This window comes from Eubalaena glacialis, chromosome 18, assembly GCF_028564815.1.
Source record: "Eubalaena glacialis isolate mEubGla1 chromosome 18, mEubGla1.1.hap2.+ XY, whole genome shotgun sequence".
Taxonomy (NCBI): Eukaryota; Metazoa; Chordata; class Mammalia; order Artiodactyla; family Balaenidae; genus Eubalaena; species Eubalaena glacialis.
The window spans coordinates 68,711,035-68,730,569 of record NC_083733.1 but is presented as its reverse complement, the minus strand read 5'-3'; the positions used below and the strand labels follow the sequence as shown (position 1 = coordinate 68,730,569).

General features: G+C 45.6%; 1 protein-coding gene across 8 annotated transcripts in view; it reads left to right on the top strand.

Annotated features, from left to right (window-relative positions):
* The window catches only part of LOC133078542 (zinc finger protein 792-like), a 38,194-nt gene extending 27,899 nt beyond the window's left edge, over positions 1-10,295 (top strand). For 7 of the 8 annotated variants that reach the window (XR_009697898.1, XR_009697899.1, XR_009697903.1 and 4 more), the window contains 4 exons: positions 5,151-5,188; positions 5,612-5,672; positions 7,588-7,712; positions 8,456-10,295. The gene's annotated coding sequence lies outside the window, so the exon portion shown is untranslated. The remainder of the gene's footprint in view (positions 1-5,150; positions 5,189-5,611; positions 5,673-7,587; positions 7,713-8,455) is intronic. The other variant, XR_009697897.1, reaches the window with a different exon arrangement.
* Positions 10,296-19,535: the final 9,240 nt, after the last annotated feature.

Sequence of the window (19,535 nt, the reverse complement as noted above, 5' to 3'; positions counted from 1 at the left end):
GCTCGTTTAGGCGGCGCTCTGAATCCCCTCTCCTTGCGCGCCGCGAAACAAAGAGGCAAGAAAAAGTCTCTTGCCTCTTCGGCAGCTGCAGTCTTTTTCCCGGACTCCCTCCCGGCTAGCACCGAAGCCCGAGCCTCAGCTCCCAGCCCCCGCCTGCCCCGGCGGCTGAGCGGGCAAGCGTCTCGGGCTGGTGAGTGCTGCTCGGCACCGATCCTCCGTGCGGGAATCTCTCCGCTTTGCCTTCCGCACCCCTGTGGCTGCGCTCTCCTCCATGGCTCTGAAGCTTCCCCCCTCTGCCACCCGCAGTCTCTGCCCGCGAAGGGGCTTCCTAGTGTGTGGAAACCTTTCCTCCTTCACAGCTCCCTCCCACTGGTGCAGGTCCCGTCCCTATTCTTTTGTCTCTGTTATTTCTTTTTTCTTTTGCCCTACCCAAGTACGTGGGGATTTTCTTGCCTTTTGGGAGGTCTGACGTCTTCTGCCAGCGTTCAGTGGGTGTTCTGTAGGAGCAGTTCCACGTGTAGATGTATTTCTACTGTATCTGTGGGAAGGAAGGTGATCTCCGCGTCTTACTCTTCCGCCATCTTGCCCCCGATCTCTATATTTAGTTTTTTAAGGAACCTCTATACTGTTCTCCGTAGTGGCTGTACCAATTTACATTCCCACCAGCAGTGTAGGAGGGTTCCCATTTTCCCACATCCTCTTCAGCATTTATTATTTGTAGACTTTTTGATGATGGCCATTCTGACCGGTGTGAAGTGGTTCCCACTGTAGTTTTTATTTACATTTCTCTAATAGTAGTGATGTTGAGCATCTTCTCATGTGCTTTTGCCCATCTGAATGTCTTTGGAGAAATGTCTATTTAGGTCCTCTGCCAATTTATTGATTGGGTTGTTTGTGTTTTTTTGATACTGATCTGCATGAACTGTTTGATTATTTTGGAAATTAATCCCTTGTCAGTTGCTTCGTTTGCAAATATTTTCTCCCATTTTGTGGGTTGTCTTTTCGTCTTGTTTATGGTTTCCTTTGCTGTGCACAACCTTGTAAGGTTAATTAGGTTCCATTTGTTTATTTTTGTTTTTATTCTCCTTACTCTAGGAGGTGGGTCAAAAAAGATCTTCCTGTGCTTTATGTCAAAAGTGTTCTGCCTATGTTTTCCTCTAAGAGTTTTATAGTGTCTGGCCTTCACTTAGGTCTTTAATCAATTTTGACTTTATTTTTGTGTATGGTGTTAGTGGGTGTCCTAATTTCACTCTTTTACATGTAGCTGTCTAGTTTTCCTAACACCACTTATTGAAGAGACTGTCTTTTCTCCATTGTACATTCTTGCCTCCTTGGTCATAGATTAGGTGACCATAGGTGTGTGGGTTTATCTCTTGACTTTCTATCTATCCTGTTCCATTGATCTGTATTTCTGTTTTTGTGCCAGTACCAAACTGTTTTGGTTACTGTAACTTTGTAGTATAGTCTGGAGTCAGGGAGCCTGATTCTTCCAGCTCCGTTTTTCTTTCTCAAGGTTGCTTTGGCTATTTGAGGTCTTTTCTGTTTCCATACAACTGGTAAAATTATTTGTTCTAGTTCTGTGAAAACTGCCATTGGTAATTTGCTAGGGACTGCACTGAATCTGTAGATTGCTTTGGGTAGTATAGTCATTTTCACAATATAGATTCTTCCAATCCAAGAACATGGTCTATCTCTTCATCTGTTTATGTCATGTTTGATTGCTTTCATCAGCATCTTACAGTTTTCTGAGTACAGGTCTTTAGCCTCCTTAGGTAGGTTTATTTTTATTATTATTATTTTAATAAATTTATTTATGTATTTATCTTGGGCTGCATTAGGTCTTTGTTGCTCCACGCAGGCTTTCTCTAGTTGTGCCGAGCGGGGGCTACTTCTTCGTGGTGGTGCGCAAGCTTCTCATTGCAGTGGCGTTTTTTTCTTGTTGCGGAGCACGGGCTCTAGGCATGCAGGCTTCAGTAGTTGTGGTATGGGGGCTCAGCTGTTCCGCGGCATGTGGGATCTTCCCGGACCAAGGCTCAAACCCACGTCCCCTGCATTGGCAGGCGGATTCTTAACCAGGGAAGCCCCTTAGGTAGGTTTATTCTTAGGTAGTTTATTCTTTTTGTTTCAGTGGTGAATGGGATTGTTTCCTTAATTTCTCTTTCTGATCTTTCATTGTTAGCATATAGGAATGCAAGAGATTTTTGTGCATTCATTTTATATTCTGCAGCTTTACCAAATTCACTGATGAGCATAGTAGTTTTCTGATAGCATCTTTAGGATTTTCTCTGAGTAGTATCATGTCATCTGCAAACAGTGATAGTTTTACTGCTTCCAATTTGCATTTCTTTTGTTTCTTTTTGTTCTCTGATTGCCGTGGCTAGAACTTCCGAAACTATTGGCAGGAGTGGACATCCTTGTCTTGTACCTGATCTTAGAGGAAATGCTTTCAGTGTTTCACCTTTGAGAATGATGTTAGCTGTGGGTTTGTTGTATATGGCCTTTATTATGTTGAGGTAGGTTCCCCCATGCCAACTTTCTGGAGAGTTTTTACCATAAATGAGTTTTGAATTTTGTCAAAAGCTTTGTCTGCATCTATTGAGATGATCATATGGCTTTTATTCTTTAATTTGTTAACATGGTGTATCACATTGATTGATTTGCATATATTGAAGAATCCTTGCATCCCTGGGTAAATCCTACTTGATCATGGTGTATGATCCTTTTAATGTGTTGTAGTCAGTTTGCTAGTATTTTGTTGAGGTTTTGCATGTATGTTCATCAGTGATATTGGCCTGTAATTTTCTTGTGTGTGGGTGGTATGTTTGGTTTTGATATCAGGGTGATGATGGCCTCACAGAATGAGCTTGGGGGGTGTCTCTTCTTCTGCAGTTTTTTATAGGTGTTTTCTTTTTAAATGTTTGATAGAGTTCTTCTGTGAGGCCATCTGATCCTGGTCTTTTGTTTGTTGGAATTTTTTTTCTAAATCAGTTTTAGTTTCAGTACTGGTGGTGGTTTGTTCATATTTTCTTTTTCTTCCTGGCTCAGTCTTGGTAGGTTGTACCTTTCTAGGAATTTGTCCATTTCTTCTAGGTTGTCCATTTTATTGTATATAGTTGCTTGTAGTAGTCTCTTAGGAGCCTTTGTATTTCTGTGGTGTCCGTTTTTATTGATTTGAGCCCTCCCCTGTTGTTCTTGATGACTCTGGCAAGGTTTATGTTTTCAAAAAAACAGCTTTTAGTTTCATTGATCTTTGCTATTATTTGCTTTAGGTGTAAGTAAGGTTAGGTTGTTTATTGAAGATTTTTCTTGTTTCCTGAGGAAAGATTGTATTGTTATAAACTTCGCTCTTAGAACTGCTTTTGCTACATCCCATAGTTTTGGATCAGTGTGTTTTCATCATCCTTTGTCTCTACGTAGTTTTTGATTTTCTCTTTCATGTATTCAGTGATCCATTGTTTTTTAGTAACATGTTGTTTAGCCTCCATGTGTTGGTGGTTTTTTTTTAAATTGTTGTGTAATTTATTTCTAATCTCGTATGGAAAAAGTGCTTGATATGATTTCACTTATCTTAAATTTGCCAAGGTTTTCTTTGTGGCCCAGGATGTGTTCTATCCTGGAGAATGTTCTAGGTATACTTGAAAAGAATGTGTATTCGGTTGCTTTTGGATGCAATGCTGTTTAAATATCAATTAAGGCCATCGTGTCTAATGTGTCATTTAAGGCTTGTTTTTCCGTATTGATTCTCTGTCTGGATGATCTGTCCATTGGTGTAAGTGGGGTGTTAAAGTCCCCCCATCATTGTGTTGCTGTCAGTTTCTCTTCTGATGGCTGTTAGCGTTTTTTGCATTATAGATTGATGCCTTGATCATTGTGTAGTACTTCTTTGTCTCTTGTAACAGTCTTAAAGTCTATTTTGTCTGATAGGAGTATTGCTACTCCAGCTTTCTTTGGATTTCATATAGGCAATTTCTTTTTTTTTTTCTTCTTCTTCTTCCCATGGCTTGAGGGATCATAGTTCCCCAACCAGGCATGGAATCCAGGCCCTTGGCATTGAAAGGACGGAGTTCTAACCCCTGGACTGCTAGAGAATTCTTGTCATTTTCTTAATTGTTTTGGATTTGTTTTTGTCTGGTTTTCTCTCTTCCCTTCCTTTTGATTTCATCTCTTGTGGTTTGATGATTATCTTTAGTGTTGTGCTTGGGGTTTTTTTTTTTTTTCTTTTTTTGAACCTATTGTAATTTTTTGGTTTGCTGTCTGCATGTGTTTTTTTTATTTTGTTTTTCTTTTTGGCTGAGTTGGGTGTTTGTTGCTGTGCGCAGGCTTTCTCTAGTTGCGGTGAGTGGGGGCTACTCTTCGTTGCAGTGTGCAGGCTTCTCATTTCCATGGCTTCTCATTGCAGAGCATTGGCTCTAGGCACTTGGGCTTCAGTAGTTGCAGCACGTGGGCTCAGTAGTTGTGGCTCGGGGGCTCTAGAGCTCAGGCTCAGTAGTTGTGGCGCACAGGCTTAGTTGCTCCATGGCACGTGTGATCTTCCCGGACCAGGGCTCGAACCTGTGTCCCCTGCATCTATGTGGTTTTTATATAGCAGTCTATATATGTACAGGATTGTTTTAAGGTGCTGGTGTCTTAATTTCAAATGCAATTCCCATTTCCTGCATTTGTACTCTCCTCATGGTTGCTGTTTTGATATCATATTTTGTGTATGGATGATTTCCTTCTTTTACTGTATGTTTGCCTTTACTGATGAGCTTTCCCTTTTGTGATTTTCTTGTTTCTAGTTGTGGCCTTTTCTTTTCCACCTAGAGAAGTTTTTTTAGCACTTGTTGCAAAGTTGGTCTGGTGGTGCTGAATTCTCTTTGCTTTTGCTTGTCTGTCTGTAAAGGTTTTAATTTCTCCATCTAATCTGAATGAAAGCCTTGCTGGGTAGAGTATTGTTTGTTGTAGGTTTTTTCCCTTTCACCACTTTAAATATAAATATATTGCGCCACTCTGGCCTGCAGAGTTTCTGTTGAAAAATCAGCTGATAGCCTTATGGTTATCATTCCTTTGTATGTTAGTTGTTGCTTTGCCCTTGTTGCTTTTAATATTTTTCCTTTGTGTTTAATTTGTATCAGTTTGATTAATATGTGTTTTGGTGTGTTTCTCCTTAGGTTTATCCTGTATGGGACTCTGCACTTCTTGGACTCGGGTGAGTGTTTCCTTTCCCATGTTAGGGATGTTTTCGGCTGTAATCTCCTCAAATATTTTCTCAGGCCCTTTCCCTTTCTCTTCTTCTGGGACCCTTATAATGCAAATGTTGGTTCATTAAAGGTTATTATTTCCACCACTCTCTCATCCAGCTCACTTAATCGTTCTTCTACCTTAGTTATTCTGCTATTGAATCCCTCTAGTGTATTTTTCATTTCAGTTATTGTATTGTTCATCAAATCTACCTTTCTTTTAAACATTTCTTGTATCTTCTCCATCTGTTTCCATTCTTTTTCTGAGATTTTGAATCATCTTTACTATCATTACTCTGATTTCTTTTTCAGGTAGATTGCCTAATCTTCTATGTGATTGTACTCTTCAAATAATGCTTATGTATTGTTTTATTTATTTTTGGCTGTGTCAGGTCTTAGTTGCAGCACACAGGATCTTTCGTTGAAGCACACGGGCTCAGTTGCCCCACCACGGTATGTGGGATCTTAGTTCCCTGACCAGGGATCAAACCTGCATCCCCTGCATTGGAAGGCAGATTTTTTTTTTTTAAACTGTTCTTAAATTTATTTATTTATTTTTGGCTGTGTTGGGTCTTCGGTTCTGTGCGAGGGCTTTCTTTAGTTGTGGCGAGCGGGGGCCTCTCTTGTTGCGGAGCACAGGCTCCAGACGCACAGGCTCAGTAGTTGTGGCTCACGGGCCCAGTTGCTCTGCGGCATGTGGGATCTTCCCAGACCAGGGCTCGAACCCGTGGCCCCTGCATTGGCAGGCAGATTCTCAACCACTGTGCCACCAGGGAAGCCCTGGAAGGCAGATTTTTAACCACTGGACCACCAGGGAAGTTCCTGAATAATATTTATTTTAGTGGAAAATCATAAATGATTAAGATATCTTGTTAAAATACTTGTTTTAAGGGTGATAAATGAATCATTGTAAGTGTAAAAAGTTATAATGCTTTGTGAATCCCTAGCAAGATGTTAAGAACTCAAGAAGGTATTTCTGTGTTTCTACAATGCGGATGGACTAGAGATCAAGTCCTATAGCTTGTTGCAGTTCTTTTAAGTTTAAAGAGTCTGCAATGATGCCCAGTTATCCCCAACTGCTGGAGGCCAAGCACTTTTACTCTGATTCTGGCAAGAAACCTCTTTTTCAGAGAGTCATTTTCAATGTGAATTCAGTAAATTGTGGTTCATGATCTCTACCCCTGGAGAAGCTAGTAGGAAATTACAGATAGTCTCTCTGAACAGGTATGGAAAGAAAAAAATGGATATATCAAAGAATATGGTGGATAAGTATAAAAAGTACATATTCTTGAATCCTATTATATAATGTTAGCATAATTCCAAATCAGAATTTAATCTATGGATTATGTAAGGTGGAGTTTTTTTTTTAAATAATTTTTAATATAACCAAAGTAAAATTTGAAAAGGAAGAAGAACCATTTCCTCCCCAACACAATCCCTTATTCTTCTGGCTCAATGGGCTCCAGTCACACTAGCCTCATGGATGCTGCATGACTCTGATAGAGAGGCTTTGCACTTTTTTGTCCCACTTCTGGACAGCCTTTTCTCAAGGTATCCACATGACCTTATGGCACAACTCTATAACATTTCCTGCTCTCTTTTACATGCTTTATTTTTCTCTCGAGTATTTGTCTTTGCCTGAAATATTAAATGGTTCACTCATTAATGTTTCACATTCAGCAGAACCACTTATGGCCCCTGCACTGGTGTCAGGTGTCTTCGTGGACTTGGTGTCTGTAGACCCTAGGTTTTATGGACAGATTCCCAGTTTTGGCAGCCAATGGACTGAGACATGAAAGGTTGTCTTAGTAATGGGGCTAGTACATACAAATGCTTGAGGATGTGATTGAGATGGGAGTGCTCTAGGACTTGTAGGACTTTGTTAACAACTGGTAAGGACAGGGGCCAGAGTTAGAATGGTAGCACAAGGTTTCTGTTCTGAGAGTGATGGCAGACATGTAATGTATGAGGAGGTCCAGTGAGTAATATGCATGTGGGGAAGGTGTATGAAGTAATTGCCCCAGGCCCTGGTACTAGGAGTATAAGAGAGAAGGATGGGGCTGAGTTTGCTTGTGTCTGGGAGACATGATAGTGGGTACACTCAGGCTGTTGTCTTGGAGGAAAGGGAAAGGGCCCTGCATACCAGGCTCACAGATTAGATGGTATCTATCTGTCCACCTGCCTGTTGTTGCTCAGGGTTGTACATACTGATCAAGGAAGCATGAAGAGTTATTGGGCCCCACTGCCCTCTATGTCACAGAGCTGGGGTGGATGATGAACCCAGAGTGAGTACGGGCTGGGGTTAGAAGTACTTATGGGGTCCTGGGGAGAGAGGCTGCTTATGTACAAATCTGTCCCATCATCACAGGGCCCTGTGACCTTTGAGGACGTGGCTGTGTACTTTTCCCAGGAGGAATGGAAGCTTCTTAATGAGGCACAGAGATTCCTGTATCGTGATGTGATCCTGGAGACCTTTTGCACTTGTGTCATTAGGTAAGGCCCTCACACCTATCCCAGCATCCTGGGCAGGTCTCTGCCTTTCCCCTTTTTTCCAAAGACAAGTCTGTTTTTTCACAGCTAGACAGTGGGCATATCTCTATTACTGCTTCCCTCTCATCTGTGTTGTTGGTGCCAAGGCTGCGTGAGTGTGTATATGACTTCCTTTTAGAAGTATCCCCAATACCAGCAGCTCTGAAGTTTTTTCAGTGAAGTTTTTCTGGGTCATAAGACTTGGAATTAGTTCAGTGGGTTCCATTAGTCTCAGCCACTCCCTGCTAAATTGACTCTGTAGACCCACGCACCTCTGTGCTCCAGGTTCTGCCCCCTTCCAGCTGATATTTCCTGGGCCCTGACTGTACCAGGAATTGTTGGGATCCAGCATGGTCACTGGTTCATTTTGTGATACTGTTTTTCTTTCCTGAGGTTTTTTTGGGGATGGGTTGTTTTCCTGGGCTAGTACTGACTGCTCACCTGTCCTTTCCCTTAGGACTTGCATTTTCTAGGTCCCGTGTTGTTGTCCATCTGGAGTTGGGAGGTGAACCCTGGGTACATGACTCCAAGCCCCAGCATGAGGGGCTCAAAGTGGGCTTGGCTCCGTTGATTTGGCATCAGGGGTTCAAAGTATATCAGGATCACATCCTGTGCCCCACAGTGTTTTGGTGCCAAAGCCAGTGACTGTGTACCACATTTCTGTGTGCACTCCCCCCATCATTGTGGTGTCATTTCTCTGCTTTCAGGTTGTTGGCACGGAGCAGAGCACAAGGAGATAACTTCTGAGCAGAATGTTTCTGTAGAAGTGCCGTGAATAAATACTTCAGAGACCTGTCCATCCAAAAGTCCTGTCCCTGGAAGATGTGTAGCCTGGCCTTAAACAGTAAGTTTGCATCTAGCTGAAGACCTGGGAACAATTCCTGGCCAGAAACTGTGTGTGTCAGGTGTGAAATTTCACCAGCACAGTGGAGGGAAACTCTTTAGAAGAGACATGGGTAAGGCCTTTATGAGGAGCCACATAGTCCATGCACATCCAAGAACTCTTTCACATGCCAGGAGGCTGGGAAGGATTTCCCTGGTAGCTCTAGCCTTCTCCAGCACCAGGTCACGCCACAAAAGGATGCTGACTGCACAGCGGTGTTTCTCAATGGTCAAAGTCTCTGTAAGTGCCATGAATGTGGGAAAGCCTACCCCTGGATGTATAGGCTTGCAGAGCATGAGAGAGTCCGCACAGGAGAGAGGCCTTATGAAGACAATCACACTGGAGAAAAAAGACACATGCATGCACTAAATATGGAGAATTCTTCAGCCAAAGCACCCAGCTTACTGAACACCAAACAAACAAACCACAGAAAAAGACCATATGAGTGCAGCAAATGTAAGAAAGCTTTCAGCCAAAGGTCTATAACCTCATCTGTCACCAGAGTTCATACTGGAGAAGGCCTTCAAATGAGATGAGGAGAGCAGCAAATGAGCTGTCTCCTTAGTTAATACATCATACTGAATAGGCTCTGTGAGCGACTCATCAATGGAAGTTGAATGCCATACATCTGAACAGCCCCTCGTGTGCAGACTGGCTGTGAGTACGAGGTTTGTAGGAAGCCTGTGCTCTGCAACAAGAGAGGCCACCACAATGAGAAGCCCACACACCACAACAAAGAGTAGCCCCTGCTCACTGCAGCTAGAGAAAGCCCATGCACAGCAACAATGGCCCAACACAACCAAAAATAAATTTTAAAAAAACCTTTCATTGCTCACCAGTCTTCATTGCTACTGCTACAGTATCCCTCCCATGAGACAAGGAGTCAGGGATGGGGTTGTTAATGTGTGGTTTGCTAGAGTTCTACTGAAAAGGAGATTCAGAGTAAGATTCAGGGGGATCCTTGGCTCCTGCAAGGCACTGGCACACACCACCCCCAAAAAACAAATTCAGATTTTTATGTGGAGCCAAAATTTAATTGAGCTGTATAAGGGTATGCATTGAACATACCTAATAAGATGTACAGCTTGATTAAATTTTAATACATGTAAACCCCCAGAACCATCGTCATAATTGTCATAATTACAAATATCCACCATCACTGCCACATCCACCTTCTGACACCCCCTCACAACTCTCAGGCAACTACTATTGACTTCCTTTTTTCCCATTCAATTAGTGTTTTCTAGACTTTTAATATCATTGGGGTCTTTATGTTTCATATTCTAATTTTTTTTTTTTGGCCACATCACGCACCATGGGGCATCTACCCCAACCAGGGATCAAACCTGTGGCCCCTGCAGTGGAAGTACAGAGAAGTCTTACCCCTGGACCAAGGAAGCCCCTGGTTTCATATTTCAAAATGAATGAATAGGGTTGTATCCTTTTGCATTCTAACAGTATGGGAACCTTCCATCCCCTGTGTTCCTCACCAGTAGTGGGTTGGTATGGTTAGTGTTTTGAATATTACCTGTTTTAAAAGTGTGGATACATGCCCCTCCGTGGTCTGATGCATTTCCCTAGTGATTCATGATGTTGAACATTCCTGTGTTCATTTGCCAGGTGTATTGTCTTCTTTGATTAAATGTCTTTTTATTAGTTACTGTGGAGAGAATAAAAAGAAATGTGTTGCAACTTGATTTTTCTCAGTGACTTTGCTGGATGGAATAAACATTTAGTGCCCCACCTGTAGTCCTCATTATTAACATAGTTTCCATTACTGTAAGTCTAGCTAGACACCTACTTTAAAAAAAAAACCCACCCCCCCCCCCCCGACTTGTTGTGTTTGCCAATTTCCCTGGTATGAATACTCCAACTGTGGGGAGTTTCACACTGTGAACAGGAGGTTATTTTACTGAACCAGAGGTGCAAGAAGCCAAACACTGGGATGTCAAAGCTTGCAGGAGAGGAATTTCACTCACACGGCAGCAAGCTAGGAGACAAAAAGTCTCACAACCACCTTCCTGGAGGTGAGGTGCTGTAGGGGACAAAGAGGCAGGGTGGTCCTAGGTGGGGGGAAGGGCAATCAGTTAGAGAAAAGGTGAGGCAGTAGTCAGTGTGTGCAGGTGTATCTGCATTACAGGCTTCTGTTCTTCATGCATAGCTGGACAAGAGCTGACTCCAAGTTACTAAGAAACCCCTTTCCTGCAGTGACCCCACCCGTCAGAGGTGTTATCTACAGTGGTCCAGTGGTAAAGAATCCACCTTCCAACGTAGGGGATGAGGGTGATTCAATCCCTGGTCAGGGAACTAAGATCCCACATGCGGAGGGCAACTAAGCCTACATGCCACAACTACTGAGCCCACTCCTCAACTAGAGAAGAGAAAACCTACATGGCCCAACTAGGGAGAAAGCTTGGAGCATATGCAAGTAGGAGAAAAAAACCCACCAAAGTGAGCTTAACCAATTAAGGCAGTTCACAAGCAGAGGGGTTTTGACATGCTATTGTTCCTTTTTCTATAATTCTAGCTCAAGAAGTTGTTAGTCATCAGCTTCTGTTAACCCTATGGGGCACGGTTTCAAGGTCATCCAATGTGGACTTGGGAACACATGCAGTAGCACTCCTTTCTACTATTTCCCTTATACAGAATGCCCATAAATAAGGTTGAGAACATAGATAATACCAACATGTGCTAAAAAACAAGAGTACGAGTTTTGAGTATTTTTACTTGACCTGTATAAAGGATTACATCACAGGCCTGAGTTGTCCAATCTGTATTTATTGCAAAGAAACGTTTGGCAGAGTGGCCCAACTCTTGGGAGATAACTTCTAAGCCCTTGAAACATTTGGACTAATAAGAGTGTGTTTATTTACCCGGGGCCTTGTGCCATGCTAGTTAATTTATACTAATAATTTGACATACCAGTAGGTAGGGGAGCCTTAGGGTCTTCTGTAGCAGGTTTGACATTCAGAGCAGCTAGAGAGTAAGTTCAGCCACACAGGTGTCCCTTGTGTGTGACATATTTAAAAAACCCTCTATAACACCAGGTCTTGTGTGAGGTCCCCCGTTAGCAGTACACTTCATATTGTCACCCACAGATGCTGTGAGACCTAAGAGACAGGGCACAGGAAACTGGCAATGTGGTCCCTCCATGACTTTGTCCTACCTATTGTGCCATCTTTCCTGCTTTTCATCTGCATCCTTTCACTGTAACAGACCATTAGCTCTTAATTCATAGTAGCTTCTCTGACTTCTGCAAGTGTGGATAGCAATTTATTCAACCTGAAGGTGGGCTTCTGCATTCCAGAACGTAATTGTGCTTTTTAAAAAGCTTTAAGTATAATCAACTTAAAAATAAAATGCATTTTAAGTGCAGGGTTTGAAAAACATTGGCACCGGGTTACACTTCTGAAACCAAAAGTTTTCTCCTGCCATTTGTAATTAATCCCCTCTTTAGCCTACAGAATTGATACTAGAAAATACTCTTCCTTCTTGCAATAGGTGTTTTAAGATTTGCCACGTTTCTCAATTTCACCTGTATTGGATCTGATACTGTTTGACACGGTGACCAATGTTGGGGAGATAATAAAACAAGACCTTCTCCACAAAGTAGAGAAAAAACATACTTTGTTCTATGAGCACAAAACTAAACTGTGATGCACGTCACAGACAACCCACTAAAGACATTGTAAAGACAGAAACCGCACCCATTCATGATACACCAAGCAGATAGAGCCCATTCAACGCAAGCGCCAAGATGAACACTCACTTGCCTTCAGGTGAGAGGACTTGACTGCCCCATTTGTTAGTTTATCCTAAATGTGCCTGGGAATTCGAGTGATGCTCTGCAGGAGCTCTTCACCTTTATCCAAAGCAATCCTAGAACTTCCCATCCGTGTCTTTATGACCGGAAACGTAGGACCCGACGCCTACCGCAGCAACTGGGAGACGGAGGCACCATCTTCCTTGATGTTTTCTTTCCAAAGAGGTGGCTCCAGACCTTTTTAAAAAAAAAAAAATACTCCTTGGCTGTGATGGAAGAAAAGTTTACCTCTTGAGGAGTGGGGAAGCCCTTCAGAGCTGGAGACCAGGGCTGCATCACTAATTCCCTCGTGAAGAAAATGACAGAACCTGCTGACTGCCCCCCCTTCTCCCCCCGACCCCGGGGGCAGAGACGGCCTGGCTTGCCCTCCTGGTTCGCCCGCGGGCAGAGCTGGTGCGTCCGGCCTCTGGATCAGGACCCTGGAAAACCCCACGGAGGAACCTCTGCAGACCGGGCCACGCGAGCCCGCGGCCGAACGGCTCACGCCCTCCTCGGGCCTCCCACCCGGCCCGGTTCCCACCTCCGGACCCGGGAGACCCCCTCCCGCTCCCCTCGGCGGCCGGATGGGCCCCAGCCTCTTCCCTATGAATCTGCAGGTACAATCTCCGGAGAGAGCAGGAAGCGCGCCCGCCCGGCAAGACCGGGACGATCCCGCCAGCCCCGCCGGCCTCCCGGAACTCTGCCTCGGGCATCGCGGCCGAATCCCATCCCCTGCAGACGTCGCCCGAGCTCCGGACGGGAAGGGACGATATAAACGTGACCGCCAGATGGCGCTCGACAACCGGCGGGAACATTAGCGGGACGGATCCGGATCGCTGGCCGGCGAGGGCGCACTGCCGGCCGCCCGGATGCCCGACCTCGTTCCGTCCCGGCCCACCTCCGAGCGGGTCTCATGGCCACGGGTTACAAATTCCCAGCTATAGCATGTGTGTTTTTGCTTCCTGCCCACTAGTGGAGGTCACTACCTAGTTCTTCCCGCCACTGTGGTCATAAAGGCACAGCCCCAGTTCCTCTCTGCTTCCTGACACCTGCATGTGACAGGCTTCATGTGGCCTTACATGGCCTGCTGTGCCTGTCGTTTCCTTGGGGAACTTTCAATGGCAGTAGCCTCTCCTGTCCTCACTCAGTCACCTCCATAAATTAAAATCCCGGGAGCACATTTTTACACGGTTGCAAAACTGACGAGAATTATTTAGCTTTTTGAAAGCTTTATGTATGTCTCAAAGGGACAGAGAAAGAATTCAGAATTAGAAGTTTGCTAACGGAAATGCTCTAAGAAAAGAGATTGGAGGACATTCATGGCAGAAAGCTCCAAATACCCAACATTCCAAAAAGGTTACGGTGAATCCCAGTGAACAAGATAACACACTGTGAGCAAGCAACCCAGTGCCTGCTTGCTTGCAGATTTTGGGAACCTACAGTAACCTTTTCCATGCCGGCCCTTTCTTGAATATGCATGCCCCCCAGGCTTAATACTTCAGTCCAGTGCTTTGAGAGCTATCTCCCTGTCTCCTTACTTGTCACAAGTAATAAATGCTTCTGCTTTAACTGAAAGTACTTGGTGTGTTCACTGGCTATGCACCCCAATGGAAGGACCCACTGAGTCCGGTAACAATAATGATACACCTCAGCACAACTTGAAGGCCCGTGCACAGGCATCCTGGGGACACTGTGATGAGGTCTGCATGTTGACACCCCTCAACAAGCCTACGCACACACATGCATCACACCACGTCCACAACAGAAAAGACATGTGATAGTCATGAGGCACACAACCAGTGTATGTGACACACATCAGAGGCTTGTGGGAATAGAGAGAGGTGCTGAACTACCACACCAGGTATGAGGACACAAATGCACAAATGCTCCAGGGAGACTTGTGAGACAAGCATGGGATAGGGAGGCCCAAAAGACTAGTATGTGGATATACACACAGGATCACACAATCATGCACATGGACCGAGTGTGACAGGTGGTCTCAACCTGGCTGGGAGATAACCCCTGCTCTTCCCCATCCTAGCACCATCCCTGCAGGTTTGATGATGTGCTGATGGCAGCCAGAACAGGAGCCGGGTGCTCAACTTGCCACAACCTGCAGTCTCACACGTTTGAAGACCGAATGTAAACACTAAAGGTCACGTGATGGAAGCAATCAGGCCAAGCCCCGGTAGCAGAAAACTATATCCAAAATGCCTGCTAACAAGGCCCAGGACTCACAGTCTGAAGGGGACAGAGTTGGGGGAGGTTATGGTCTCTACTGGAGGGTCAGTATGCGTTGAGGAAGTTTCAGGGACAGTGGATCAAGGATGGTTTGGGGGAAGGGAGGAATTATTTCCCTGGATTGTTAGCCATTGTTTGGGAGGTTTGTGTTTTACCCAGAGGGGTGAGGATGATCACGTAGCTGTGTGGCCATCCCAGGTGAGTCCTAAGTCTTTCCTCTTCCTGGTGTTTCTTTAAGTCTTTACTCCTGAGTAGACGGGCGTTTCTAATTTTCTATGTGCTGAACTGCAACTACAGCAAAGACAATAAAACACATAGCTAAGTTAAATTCAGAAAAACAAACGTGGAAAAGAAAGCTCATTGCTTAATTTTATAAAAGTTTCTTGGCCGTCTGGCAGATCTGTCTCTCACTTCAACAGCATTTGGACAGAACAGACCCAGGGGCGCCCCTTCCTCCAGACTCTGACCACCCTCCAAGCTTTTTTCCAGTCACAACCTTGGAACCACCCACTCAGCTCTCCTCGGCCTCCGGGACCAGCCAATACCATTTTCTGAGCTTAGCTCCTTACTGCCGACCAAGCATGAGCTCCCAGATTCGTCACCATTACTCCGCCAGGTGGAGGCCGCCGTCACCCGCCTGGTAACGCGCATCTGCCGCTCTCCCACACCTACCTGTCTCTGCGCTTCTCTTTCGACCCGACGCAGCGGCTCGCGAGGGCGTGAGACATCGTTTCGCGAACTGGCCGAGGAGAAGCCGGAGGGCCCGAGCTCACCAGAAAAGGCAAAAGCAGCGCTGTGGCCGCGCCCGCTTCCAGGATGTGCCGAAGCCGTCCCAGGAGCAGTGGGTAAAGCCCAGGACGCCATGGAAGCCGCCCGGCTGACGGAGAAGAACCCGCACCAGGCCCTGTGGATCCGCAGGCCCGGGGTTCTCCCCGCGCAGACTCCACCTCTGGACTTGCCGGAGCCACTTCCGGGATGAGCAGGTGAAACTCACCAAGAAGATGGGCGACCGCCTGACCAACCTCCGCAGGCTGCCCGGCCCCCAGGCTGGGCTGGGCGAGCGTCTCTTCCAAAGGCTCCGCCTCAAGCACCGCTAGGAGCCCCCGGAGCCCAGCGGCCTGTGAGGAGCCCCTCTGGGGTCAGGGCTCCTCCCTGAAGCCTCTCTCTGCAGCCACTGGGCAGCTTGTTAACCACGCTGGAGCCCTCTCCAAGCCTTGGGCCAAATGGAAAAAATAGTGCTTTTTGCAGGGGGAAAAAAGTTTCTGTGAAGCATTGTAAAGTGACTGGAACTTTAACAGGCAAACCAGGATGCATACAGGTAGCCACGTATGGGTTTCACAGTTACTACTGTGGTCTTATTCTCAGGATGCTCTTATCAGTCAGGGTGTGTTGAAATTCCTCCTTTGGGACTGTCTTTGGGGCTAATTTCAAAGCTGCATGAAATAATCAATATGGGGAGGAGGGGCAAGATGGCGGAAGAGTAAGACGCGGAGATCACCTTCCTCCCCACAGATACATGAGAAATACATCTACACGTGGAACTGCTCCTACAGAACACCCACTGAACGCTGGCAGAAGACGTCAGACCTCCCAAAAGGCAAGAAAATCCCCACGTACTTGGGTAGGGCAAAAGAAAAAAGAAATAACAGAGACAAAAGAATAGGGACGGGACCTGCACCAGTGGGAGGGAGCTGTGAAGGAGGAAAGGTGTCCACACACTAGGAAGCCCCTTCGTGGGCAGAGACTGCGGGTAGCAGAGGGGGGAAGCTTCGGAGCCACGGAGGAGAGCGCAGCCACATTGGTGCGGAGGGCAAAGCGGAGATTCCCGCACAGAGGAGCGGTGCCGACCAGCACTCACCAGCCCGAGAGGCTTGTCTGCTCAGCCGCCGGGGCAGGCGGGGCCTGGGAGCTGGGGCTCGGGCTTCGGTGCTAGCCGGGAGGGAGTCCGGGAAAAAGACTGCAGCTGCCAAAGAGGCAAGAGAATTTTTCTTGCCTCTTTGTTTCGCGGCGCGCAAGGAGAGGGGATTCAGAGCGCCGCCTAAACGAGCTCCAGAGACGGGCGCGAGCCGCGGCTATCAGCGCGGATCCCACAGCAACAGGGACGCAGAGGGAAAAACGGAGAGATTCCCGCACAGAGGCTCGGCGCCGAGCAGCACTCACCAGCCCGAGAGGCTTGTCTGCTCACCCGCCGGGGCGGGCGGGGGCTGGGAGCTGAGGTGTGGGCTTCGGTCGGATCCCAGGGAGAGGACTGGGGTTGGCTGCGTGAACACAGCCTGAAGGGTCTAGCGCACCACAACTAGCCGGGAGGGTGCACGAGAAAAAGTCTGCAGCTGCCGAAGAGGCAGGAGACTTTTTCTTGCCTCTTTGTTTCGCGGCGTGCAAGGAGAGGGGATTCAGAGCGCCACTTAAACGAACTCCAGAGACGGGCGCGAGCCGCGGCTATCAGCGCGGACCCCAGAGACGGGCATGAGACGCTAAGGCTGCTGCTGCCGCCACCAAACAGCCTGTGGGCGAGCACAGGTCATTCTCCACGCCGCCCCTCCCGGGAGCCTGTGCAGCCCGCCACGGCCAGGCTCCCGTAATCCGGGGACAACTTCCCCGGGAGAGCGCACGGCGCGCCTCAGGCTGCTGCAACGTCACGCCGGCTTCTGCCGCCGCAGGCTCGCCCCGCCTCCTCCATACCGCTCCCTCCCCCCGGCCTGACTGAGCCAGAGACCCCGAATCAGCTGCTCCTTTAACCCCGTTCTGTCTGGGCGGGGAACAGACACCCTCAGGGGACCTACATGCAGAGGCGGGTCCAAATACAAAGCTGAACCCCGGGAGCTGTACGAACAAAGAAGAGAAAGGGAAATCTCTCCCAGCAGCCTCAGAAGCAGCGGATTAAAGCTCCACAAACAACTTGATGTGCCTGCATCTGTTGAATACCTGAATAGACAACGAATCATCCCAAATTTAGGAGATGGACTTTGGGAGCAGGATATATTAACTTTTCCCCTTTTCCTTTTTTTTGTGAGTGTATATGTGTATGCTTCTGGGTGATATTTTGTCTGTATAGCTTTGCTCTCACCGTTAGTCCTAGGGTTAGGTCCGTCCGTTTTTTTTTGTTTTTTTTTTTGTTTTTTTTTTTTTGGCTTAAAAAAATTTTTTTCCCCTAATAAATGTTTTCTTAATAATTTTTTCCTTATTTTCTATTTTTAAAAAAATTTTTAATAAGTTTTTTCATATTTTTTATTTTAAAAAATTAAAAAATTTTTTTTTCTTAATAAATTTTTTCTAAATAATTTTTTTCTTATTTTTAGTATAAAAAATTAATAAATCTATTTTTAAAAATTAAAAAAAAATTTTTTTTCTTAATAAATTTACTCTTAATAATTTTTTTTCTTATTTTTTATTATAATTGCTTTATTTTATTTTATTTTATCCTCTTTTTTTCTTTCTTTCCATTTTTTCTCCCTTTTATTCTGAGCCGTGTGGATGAAAGGCTCTTGGTGCTCCAGCCAGGCATCAGGGCTGTGCCTCTGAGGTGGGAGAGCCAACTTCAGGACACTGGTCCACAAGAGACCTCCCAGCTCCACGTAATACCAAACGGCGAAAATCTCTCACAGATCTCCATCTCAACATCAAGACCCAGCTTCACTCAACGACCAGCAAGCTACAGTGCTGGACACCCTATGCCAAACAACTAGCAAGAGAGGAACACAGCCCCATCCATTAACAGAGAGGCTGCCTAAAATCATAATAAGGCCACAGACACCCCAAAACACACCACCAGACGTGGACGAACCCACCAGAAAGACAACATCCAGCCTCATCCACCAGAACACAGGCACTAGTTCCCTCCACCAGGAAACCTACACAACCCACTGAACCAACCTTAGCCACTGGGGACAGATACCAAAAACAACGGGAACTACGAACCTGCAGCCTGTGAAAAGGAGACCCCAAACACAGTAAGATAAGCAAAATGAGAAGACAGAAAAACACACAGCAGATGAAGGAGCAGGGTCAAAACACACCAGACCTAACAAATGAAGAGGAAATAGGTAGTCTACCTGAAAAAGAATTCAGAATAATGATAGTAAGGATGATCCAAAGTCTTGGAAATAGAATAGACAAAATGCAAGAAACATTTAACAAGGACGTAGAAGAACTAAAGAGGAACCAAGAAACGATGACAAGCACAATAAATGAAATTAAAAATACTCTAGATGGGATCAATAGCAGAATAACTGAGGCAGAAGAACGGATAAGTGACCTGGAAGATAAAATGGTGGAAATAACTACTGCAGACCAGAATAAAGAAAAAAGAATGAAAAGAACTGAGGACAGTCTCAGAGACCTCTGGGACAACATTAAACGCACCAACATTCGAATTATAGGGGTCCCAGAAGAAGAAGAGAAAAAGAAAGGGACTGAGAAAATATTTGAAGAGATTATAGTTGAAAACTTCCCTAATATGGGAAAGGAAATAGTTAATCAAGTCCTGGAAGCACAGAGAGTCCCATACAGGATAAATCCAAGGAGAAACACACCAAGACACATATTAATCAAACTATCAAAAATTAAATATAAAGAAAACATATTAAAAGCAGCAAGGGAAAAACAACAGATAACACACAAGGGCATCCCCATAAGGTTAACAGCTGATCTTTCAGCAGAAACGCTGCAAGCCAGAAGGGAGTGGCAGGATATACTTAAAGTGATGAAGGAGAAAAACCTACAACCAAGATTACTCTACCCAGCAAGGATCTCATTCAGATTTGATGGAGAAATTAAAACCTTCACAGACAAGCAAAAGCTGAGAGAGTTCAGCACCACCAAACCAGCTTTACAACAAATGCTAAAGGAACTTCTCTAGGCA